This window comes from Pristis pectinata, chromosome 17 (genome assembly GCF_009764475.1).
Source record: "Pristis pectinata isolate sPriPec2 chromosome 17, sPriPec2.1.pri, whole genome shotgun sequence".
NCBI classification, from domain to species: Eukaryota; Metazoa; Chordata; class Chondrichthyes; order Rhinopristiformes; family Pristidae; genus Pristis; species Pristis pectinata.
Window position 1 is genome coordinate 35,012,706 of NC_067421.1, and position 10,813 is coordinate 35,023,518.

The 10,813-nt window shown below is 44.1% G+C and overlaps 1 long non-coding RNA gene across 2 annotated transcripts in view; it reads right to left on the minus strand.

Annotated features, from left to right (window-relative positions):
- The window catches only part of LOC127579265 (uncharacterized), a 49,112-nt gene extending 39,055 nt beyond the window's left edge, over nucleotides 1–10,057 (minus strand). For both annotated transcript variants that reach the window (XR_007957654.1, XR_007957655.1), the window contains exon 1: nucleotides 9,549–10,057. This is a non-coding gene — a long non-coding RNA (uncharacterized LOC127579265). The remainder of the gene's footprint in view (nucleotides 1–9,548) is intronic.
- Between the last annotated feature and the right edge of the window lie 756 nt (nucleotides 10,058–10,813).

Consider the following 10,813-nt stretch of genomic DNA (forward strand, 5'->3'; position numbering starts at 1 on the left):
GAAGTTGTCCTTGAGCCTGGTGGTACACGCTTTCAGGCTTTTTTTTAAATCTTCTGCCTGATGGGAAGGGAGAGAAGAGAATGTCTGGGGTGGGTCGGGTCTTTGATCATGTTGGCTACTTTACTGAGGCAGCGAGAAGTGAGAAAAGAATCCATGGAGGGGAGGCTGGTTTCCGTGACGTGCTGAGTTGTGTCCATAACTCTGAAGTTTCTTGCAGTCTGGGGCAGAGTAGTTGCCGTACCAAGTATGATGCATCGGGATTGGATGCTTTCTATGGTGCATTGATAAAAATTGGTGAGGGTCAAAGGGGACACGTCGAAGTTCTTTAGCCTCCTGAAGTAGTAGGGGTGCTGGTGCACTTTCTTGGTGTCTACATGGTAGGACCAGGACAGGCTATTGGCGATGTTCACTGCTAGGAACTTGAAGCTCTCAACCCTCTCGACCTCAGCGCCGTTGATGTAAACAGGAGTGTGCACACCACCCCAGTTCCTGAAGTCAATGACCTGCTCTTTTGTTTTGCTGACACTGAGGTGCAAGCCAGATATCAGTATTGGTTTATTATTGTCACTTGTACCGAGGCACAGTGAAAAATCTTGTCTTTCATACCATTCATACAGATCAATTCATTACACAGTGCAGTTACATTGAGTTAGTGCAGAGTGCATTAGTATGAAGTTCACACTCTCTACGAGCAGATGTGAATGGCACCCTCGGCCATGAGCAAGTCACAGGCTCCAAGCCACCACTGTGGGTGCTCTTGGTCTTTTACCAATGGGCTTCTACCCACCCCAGTACTGAAACTACATAATGGACCAATCTGCTACTTATTTTGTTGCTATTTCTGGGATATTGCTATAGAATGACCCTTGCACTTACTGCCATTACAACAGTCACAGCATTTTAGAAGGTAATTAATCCACATGAAGCACTGAGCCATTTTAATGATATGCAAATTGAAACGCAAGCTTTTCTTTTTATCCCCCTCGATTTCAATTTATATAAAGCTCATTGCAAATGTTGCCTGACAGATTTGAGTTGTGTGCGCCTCTGTGATGGCTGCCTACAAACCACACAAGGTTATAAGGCTTTGCACACTCCACTGAGTTTGCTTATACTTTTGAGATTTTAATGTCAAAATACACTGGTGAGAAAATAAAAAGAAAATATTACAATCTGCCTTCCTTGATTGTCAGCTCTGGGCTGCACTGAAACTTGTAAGAAAAAGACAAGAGAGTGATTTAAGATTACACGCCAACAAATCAACCCAAGCATTCAGTGTTACCACAAGAACTAAATTAGACTATATGATCCACCATTTTGTTGCCAAAGGCATCTCCTTAGCCTTTTGATCTCATTTCCCGGCATTTTCTCCTTTTCCTTGCCTCCCAATTAAGGTCAGTTAGCATGTTTCCCATTTGCAGCATTGCATATTCTCCCAACCACCTCCATCACGCAAAGCAGCCTCACCTCCATTGACTATGTCTACACTTCCTGCTGCCTTGGGAAAGTAGCCAATATAATCAAAGATACCTCCCTGCCCCCGTTCTCTCTTCTCCCCTCTCCTGTCAGGCAGATGATACAAAAGCTTGAAAGCACGTACCACCAGGCTCAAGGACCGCTTCTATCGTGCTTATCAGACCCTTGAACCTCACATACGCTAAAGATGAATCCTTGATCTCCCAATCTACCTTGTCACAGCCCTCGCACTTTATTCGTTTACCTGCACTGCATATTTCCCCTGTAGCTGCAACACTATATTCTGCATTGTTTTCTTTTTACTACCGCAATGTACCTATGGATGGCATGATCTGTCTGAATGGCATGCAGTTTTTTTTTTCACTGCATCTCAATACACATGACAATAAAACCAATACCTGCAGAGGGGTTTCACCAAACAAGATTTCATCTTTAGATAGTGCTCTCTTGTTTGAAAGCAACCTGTTCCACCTCACGCCAACCCTGTTCAAGAGGAGAGCCTTTCCTTTTCTACCCTGTCAATTCCCTGCATTATGCCATACCTTTTATTTAGATGAGGGGGTGCGGATTTTAGATAAGTTCGAGTTATGGGGCTCTAGAGCTGAAGGTACAGTGGCAGAGTAATTAAATCTGGTGGCAGGCAAGAGGGAAGAATTGGAGTGCAGAGATCAAGGAGGTCTATGGGCCTTGGATCTGCATACTATGGAATTTTAGGAGGGCAGTGATCTTGTGATCTTACTGAAGCATGCAAGATCCTGGAGGTGCACGACAGGGTAGACGTTAAGGGGTTTGCGGGAGAGTCTCAGATGAGTACATATAGTTACAAGGGAGTGGTCATTTAAAACTGAGATGCAGAGGAATTTCTTCTCAGAACGTGGCGAATCACTGGAATTTTCTACCCCAGAGCATTGTGGAGGCTAGATCATTGGAACTTCAAAGTCAAAATCGCGTTTATCGTCAGATGCACAAGTACATGTGTGCACAGGTGCAATGAAAAACTTACTTACAGCAGCATCACAGGCACATAGCATCAGATACACAACATTCACAAGAAAAACAAATTAAACAATTTTTTTTACAAGAAAGAACACAATTAGAACAAAAAGAACAAAGTTCATTGTAGTACAAAGTGGTCACGGTGTTGCTATACTAAGATAGTGATTAGGGTTGTGCAGGTTAGTTCAAGAGCCAAACGGTTGAAGGGAAGTAGCTGTTCTTAAACCTGGTGGTTTGGGACTTCAGGCTTCTTTACCTCCTGCCTCATGGCAGCTGCAAGAAGATTGCATGGCCCGGATGGTGGGGATCTTTGATGATAGATTTTGCCTTCTGGAGACAGCGCCTCATGTGGATACTACTGATGGTGGGGAGGGATGTGCCAATGATGTATTGGGCTGAGTCACTACTCTCTGCAGCTTTTTGCGTTCCTGCACACTCAAAGTGCCGTACCAGACCATGATGCGACCAGCCAGGATACTTTCAAGAGCAAACCCTTGGAAGTTTGATAGAATGTTCGGTGACATGCCGAATCTCCTCAGCCTTCTCAGAAAGTAAAGACTTGTAAAGGAGGTAGATAAACCTTTGAAAGGTTTGGGAATTGAGGGATATCAGGAATTAGCACAGAAGAGGAGCAGAGGCTGAGGATGTGGCAGACCAGTCACTATTGAACAATGGGGTACACTAGCAGAGCCTGATAAACCACTCCAGTTCCTATTTTCTTGTGTTTAGGACAGCAAAAAAAAACAAGAAAGGACAAGTGCTTGGAGAAATTTGGAAAGAAGGTCAAGACTTGAGGCACTGCTTAAATAAGGTAGCAAGCAGAGAGGCGAGTAGGGTTTGCTACTGGCTGGGCTGTGGGGATTAGTGTTTTGTTTGACCTCAACATTACTGCAGGGGAGGGGACACAGGTGGGTGAGGGGTGGTGGAACAAGGGGAGCTAATAGGAATATCAAGGATGAAACAACAGCTTGGATAAGGGTTTCAGCCAATAAGTGGAGGTAAAAGTCAAGTTTCAATCAGAACACTGCTTAACCTCAACCCTGCAGAATATAACCCATTTACCAGGCCTCATTACATAGCCAAATCCTTTCATCCCACTTATAACAATGAAGAAATGTTACTGGATCCACTCCCCAACTCTCACTAATCAGGCTTAAAGCCATTCTAATGCTAACCAAGTCCCTGAAATTGAATTAGAATGATTTTGCTGCTAGTAACGTTAAAAATATTGCTTTACGGTTATTCACTTTGTCTTTTCCCGTCATTTTGAATTTAAGGTTCACTACTTTCCAATGCTTTTGCTTTACCTCCAACTTTAGCACATTTTGAAAAGTTATAACTCTCTGCCCAATTTCCTCCCCCTTTTAATCCTGTAGGGTGCCAACCACCTGAGCCTCAAGTTTCAGCGAGCTTGGGTCAACCTATCGGCACTTGTGTTTACAGTAAAACTCCAAATAATCTGGCATCCAATTGTTCAGAATTCCTCACAATCCAGCATCTGGCTCATTCATTATTCCATAATGTGAGCAGGGGGGTCTGCAGCTGGAGCCAGGATAGGGACTAGAATACCAGGGACGTGGGTAGATTTGTGGCTGGAGTACTAGTATATTTCCTGCTCCCTTTGAACTCACCAGGTTTGCTGGAAAAGATTACACCACTGTGTAACATGCAAAATAAAGACAGTGAAATAAAAGTGGGTTGGAGTATTAACAGGAATAACATCCAATTGTTTAGAAAATCTGCCAGTTTGATACCAAAGTCCTGAGGGTGCCAGATTATTGGAGTTTTACTGTAATTGCAACACTATTAGCTTTCTCTCTCCCATCCCCTCTTAATCTCTCCTATTGCACACTTTTCTGCAATGAAGTCTGAGCTAAAATATCCAGTTACTGTGTCCCAACCGGTCCCTCCTCCAGCACCACAGTTCCGAACTCATTCTTACATTGAGCAACAACTCCTTCAAACTCACTCTCATTTCACTGCCACTCCTCCTTCCTTGCTCTTCTGAGTTTCAACATATGCTTATACAGGCTTTTGCCATTTCCATGAATACATCTTATTGCTCCAATCAACTCCCTTGCCATCTACTCTGAATTCATGGTGATGAATGGTGCAAGCACTGTTTGCCATTGGTACCACGTTGAGGTAATTGCATGCTATACATAATCATCCATGTGTAGTTTAAAACAAACCCTGCTATATCACAAGGGTGGTGGGAGGAGAAGAACATTAAGACAAGATCTCTTTATTAGTCACATGTACATCAAAACACAGTGAAATGCATCTCTTGCGTAGTGTGTTCTGGAGGCAGCCCACAAGTGTCACCATGCTTCCAGCGCCAACATAGCATGCCCACAACTTCCTAACCCGTATGTCTTTGGAATGTGGGAGGAAACCCACACAATCACGGGGAGAACGTACAAACTCCTTACAGACAGCGGCCGGAATTGAACCTGGTGCGCTGTAATAGCGTGCCTGCCCATGATAGAGACAGAAAGCAGGATTTAGCCCCTCAAGCCTGCTCTGCCATCCAATAAGATCATGGTCTCAGCTCCACTCTCCTACCTGTTTTTTATACCCCCGACTCCCCAAGGAGATTTGGCAGATAGAACCTGTACTTACTGGGAAGAATGAGAGATTTCATTGAAAAAATACAAAATTCTAGAGAGAAGCTTGACAGGGAGATGCAGGGATGATGTTTCCCTTGAGATATCTAGAACTGTTGGTCTCAGTCTCAATAAAAGGGATCAGTCATTCCGGACTAACGTGAAGAAACTTCTTCACTCGGGCGGTGGTGAATCTTTGGAATTTTTAAACCCAAGAGGGCTCTGGATGATCAACTGCTGAGTTCACACAAGGCAGAGATTTTTTAGATATTAAGGGAATCAAGGTATTACAGAGTTAGCAAAAGAAAATGGCATTGAGGTAAAAGATCAGTCATGACCCTATTGAATGGCAAAGCAGAAATGACCTGCATCAGCTTCCATTTCTTACCTGCCTTCCACATTAGATGTCAAGGAACAGTGGCATCCCTAGCTGAGCTTTACCCCCTTTCCTAGCATGGGCATGGTGGTCAGTGTAGTCCACAAATCACTGCTAACTTCAGGCACAGAACTGCTCATGTGGCTCAGCTCCGAGACAAACCTCTAACTAGCACCTTGTCTGTCAAGAGACCAGCCCCGAGCCAAGCAAATTAAACGGATGATTTACAAACAAATCCTCTGGAGTAGGGCAGCCAATGAGCTGAGATCACAGGCATTGTGCCTTCCTCAGCAAATCAAACGTTTCCCCATTTCTACTGGTAACCAACTCCCTGCTAGCTCATACCTGTGAAGGTGACTCCAAAGTTAGGAGCACAGGAATAGCAGAAGACCTACAGTCCACCATTCAGTTTGCTCATGGGACTGAAGTTGCTCTAGATTTCCACCTGCTTTTCAATATTAAATACCTTTTGCTTTAATTTCTGAAAGGTCTTGCTCCAGTTTTAAGTTTCTGGATACTGCACCCATTTCTCCCCATCAACCCTTACAATAATGCCATCACCTTAATGAGATGAACCCTCAGTCAACCATAGTCAAGGGAACAGGCAATGTTTGGGCAACCTGTCCTTGCAATCTGAGCCTTCAAGCCCTGTTTCATTCTTACCCAAGAGACAATAGCTCCATTTTGCTTCCCCTTTTCAACTATGGGGAAAGCAGTTCAGGGTACAGTCAAAGGACTAGCGTAGAACAATCTCAACAGCGAGGCACTGATGGGTTGACTTTGCTCGGGATAGACAAGTGAAGAGTCTTCCTGACCCGTGGTTATTCTGAACTCTGGAATCCCCCATTTTATTCCATTCTATCAACATCTTTCATGGTTTGGTGTACTGCACAATTTGCCAGGAATTCTCTCCCTAAAACTCCCTTCTTTTAAGATGTTCCTTCAAACCTTTTCAACTATCTTTTAGTTATGTGCCTTAATATTACCCTTGTGGCTTGGTATCAAATTTTATTAGATGGCTTGCAAAGTAGCCTGGGATGTTTTACCACAATTAAAGTCACTACACAAATGCAAACTGTTGTTTGTGGAATCCCTTCCCCAGCTAATCAGCCACATGTGACTAGGGAAAGAAAACTAGGAAATGTGACTAGGGAAAGAAAAGACAAACCCATTTAACTGCAGTCTGAGCAGCAAGCATGGTCTTATCTGGTGCTGCTAGTAAACAGATACATCACCACAAAAGGGGTTCTTCTGGACTCTGCCTATTCTGTCCAAAACACATTGGGCTAGCCACACAAGGCTGCGTGTTTGTTCTACAAATCCAATTTCCATTGAGCACAGATGGTTTCCAGACAACTGGACAAAAAGCTCTGTGGATAAAAATAGAAAGTCTCAACATTTAACTATCCGTGCCTGGCACCCTTGAAGTTAATGACTCCAAAATATGTAACCAGTCAGAAGCACGTGAAGCAACACAAGATTCACACTTAGAGAGGTGTTACTGCTACTGATTCAAGTGTTTAAAAGAACCAGTACCTCTTCATCTATGTTTTACAACCTTGACCAAAAGTGTCAGGGTATTCGAACAGAAGCAGCATCACAACTGCACCTTTGCTCGCTGTCACACGTGAACACTCTAGGAAACACAACCGAATATCTGTCCTTACCAAAACATGTCCCAACAGCTGCTCCCGCTTCGTTCAGGAACCCAGCCGTTGATATTCCCGGACTGCAAGTCTAGTATCGTTCTGCACAATCAATATGTTCATTAAGTCATCCTCGAACCCCAGTTACAGGCTTGGTTCCTCAGGCTTTGCCACATTGAGGGTGTACGTGCAGGTGACACACCCTAGATCCCTGACTTTGCTGCTCCTGGAACAGCATCTGAACTGAATCCTAGTGATCCCTCAGCAATTTCCCACAGGGAATACTCAACTTCAAATTCTCTGCAATGAAGAGGTGCATTGGAAACTCAAGTGTTAACAGTCACAGGTGCAAATCCACATCTTCATTCAACAGCACGTGTTGGCCTACCTGTCTAAACTTGAACAGAGCACTGATGTACAGACACTGAGTACTGATACATCCATGACCCAACAGTGTCAGGTGACACACAGACCAGTGGAATGTTGGTTGACCCCCAACCAATTGGTGAACAGGGATCCAAGGGTAAAAAAAAGTTGCCTTGCCTTTTGGTCAACACCTTCTCCAAAAGGTGGTGTGATTTCTGTGCCTGTAGTGAAGATGGGCCTTCTGCAATGCAGTTTTTGCAGGCATTTCACTGCATGCCTGATGCAAACCCCCTGCGGAATGAGGATTCGTAGAAAAAGAAAACTCTTTTTTTTGCGGAGCTGAAGAGTAGTTTGTGAAGGAGCAACATAGAACACAGAGTTAAGCACTGATTTGGCCACATTTTCAAATAAATTGCACCAGGCAACTCAGAAAATTAAGGAATCAGCACCAATTAATTTCAAATGCACACAAATTTACTTTTACAGCACAACTTGCAATCCAACATGACATATTCATGCGGTTTGCACAACAGCAATCCAAAAGGACATGATTTGCACAGTAATTAGTTATTTTAAGGTGAATTGCCCAATAAGTAGGCACTTCATGTGGACAATAATAGTGATATTACCTGGATTGCAGATTCACCAGCAACCATTTGCATCACCGTTCACGTTCACAGGATTTACTCCATAAAAGCTGCATCCTCTGCTTTTCCAGGGCTGTGTCTTTCGCCTCACTATCGGCAGCACCCTGTTCATCACGCAGTCAGATGCTTTCCTCAAAACCCTCTCTGCCCTGCGTTGCATCTCACTCCACCTGCAAAAGCCACTCCCCTCACTCCCCACTCAATGTCCATTTCCCCCTCGGGCACAACTCCTTGGAGCACTGTGTTCTATTCTGCAAGTTACAGAAACACGTCAACACCAGTCCATTATTTACACAGCTTTGCTAATGGCACACTATTTTCACACTGTTGCAAGCCCTGTCCAGAGCAAGACAATCCGGAGTGTTTCCTTAACTTTCCCTCTCGCACTCCCTTACAAGGAAATACCTTTTCACTATCACCGAGGGAATGGTCCAAAGGAATGCAGGTGAAAGCATTAATATATCTGTTGACAACAGGTTTTGGAAAACCTCTTCCAAAAAGGTTTGTGGTTCTACCTTAGCCAATGTCTCGCCAACATAATGTACCTTCTGCCCACCTAGAGATACAAACCCACTACAGATACAAACCCACTAGAGAAAATGCACAGATGAGGCAGACCCCACGGTGGCTTTTGGCTTACTTCGCAACTAACAACAAATTCACCAATATTTCAAATCCGGATCAGTCCTGTGGGACCTCCATTCACCTCACGATTCATGTCCTCTCATTCCCTCACCATATTATCAGCCCATTAATCGCTTCACTTCATGGACACCACGGCACATGTTTAATGGCTAATCTCCAGCATGATTTTTTTTTAAAAGAAAAATTGTGTTTATCGCACCCCCATTAGTTTTACGAATCGGGGCGTGCGCTCAAATCGTGGCAACAATGAAATATTCTAGACGGGGATACAGCCAATGGAACCCCCAAATTATCCTCGAAAATTAAAGTTATGCAAATAATGCAACTGGATCTCCCTCCCAGGATGTCTATTTTAAGTTTCTAAATGAAACTATTTTACCTTTCAGCACTAGCTACACAAAAGCATAATTGAATAAAATAAAACAGATTGTCAAGATGATTTGCAATCTGCGTTTTAATTCGATACATGCACCCTACCCATTCACGTGGCTGTTATATCTGCAATCTCCAGTCATCGTAAAAAATTAATGCATCTCCTCCGCATTGCTCACAGCCGCTTTATATAATAACCTTCGGACTGCCGGCCAACCTTTGTAGAATTTCCCGGGTTTAGTTTACTGGATTAATGCAATTGCCATCAACTGACAGTAACCGCACCTTTCCACAAAATTACACACACAACGGAGCTCCACAAATGTTAGGTTGCAAAATATACAAATCCTTCAAATCTCCAACCTCAGAACAATAAGTGTTTGCAGTTTCAGATTTAGTCCAACACATTACCTCTTACCTGTCAAATTGTCTCCATTTCCCTGAGTCGGATTAAGGTTATTCTTCTGTTGTTAAATGCTCCCCCACCTCCCCTTTGGAAAATTAAAACACTTGATAGTGCACTGATGCTTCAGATTCAACGGGAGAAAGCTTACGAAGGCTCCTTCGGCGTGGTACAAGACGAGGCTTGGGTAGAGCTAAAATGGGAGCCGGAGATCCGGCTTCTGATAACGCCGAGGACTCCGGTTGTAACATATGAAGTGGCAGAGATGTGGGGAGTTGCAATGGTGCGATTGGGCACGGCTGGTAACCGGACTGACGGGACTGTTCAAATGGTGTGCCCGTGTTCCGCCAGTCCTCTGAGCTGGTGCATCCTTCTTCGACTCGCTTATTTTTTCTTTAAAGAAGTGCAAAATACACATATATAAAAAAAATTAGGATGCGCCGTTTTGAGCTGTGTGCGTCAGAAACCAGGGCGGACCCTGCACTGAACAGAGAGAGAGAAAAAAATCTCCGTAATTAGTGTCACGGTAGATGAGGAGTGCGAGCTGAAAAGCATTGAATAATTAATCCATCTGTGCTGCCTTTTGAATGGGTTGTTCAAACAGCCAGCTGCTGGCTAATTGTGCAACCACTTGCAGCCATTGTTTGCCTTCTGCTGGAGCCTACAATCAGATACACACCTACCATCTGTGTCACCTAGGCAACAGGCTCCCATTCAACCTGGGGCAAGGGAGAGGAGAGATTGTTGGTGGGTGGGAGTGCATGTTCTTCACAAATCCTTGCCTTTGTTGATTGACCCTTTCCTATTCCTCTTATCTCTGTGACCCCCTCCACTCCCCCCAGCTGCTACACCCATCTACTTGGCTATGTCCCACTCTACTACCCCTTTCCAGGGTTTTCTGAGCTCAAGGGTACTCTACACTCTGGGATACAACTTTTGGTTGTGTTTTGCTCATTTATACTCTGGACAAGTTCTGAAACTGGTCAGGAGGAGAGAGAGTATTGCAAATGTTTTACTTTGAATAGAGAGTAATACAGCAGGGAAACAGGACCTTCGGCCCAACAGGTCTACGCTGACTAAACTGGTCCCAGTTGTCCGCATTGATCCATCTCCCTCTACACCATTCCTGTCCATGTACCTGTGCAAGTGTCTTTTAAATGTTGTTAATAACATAAATACTAGAGGACATACATTTAAGTTGAGAGGGGGAAAGTTTAAGGGAGATGTGTGAGGCAAGTTTTTTTACACAGAGAGTGGTGGGTGCCTGGAACAGGCTGCCA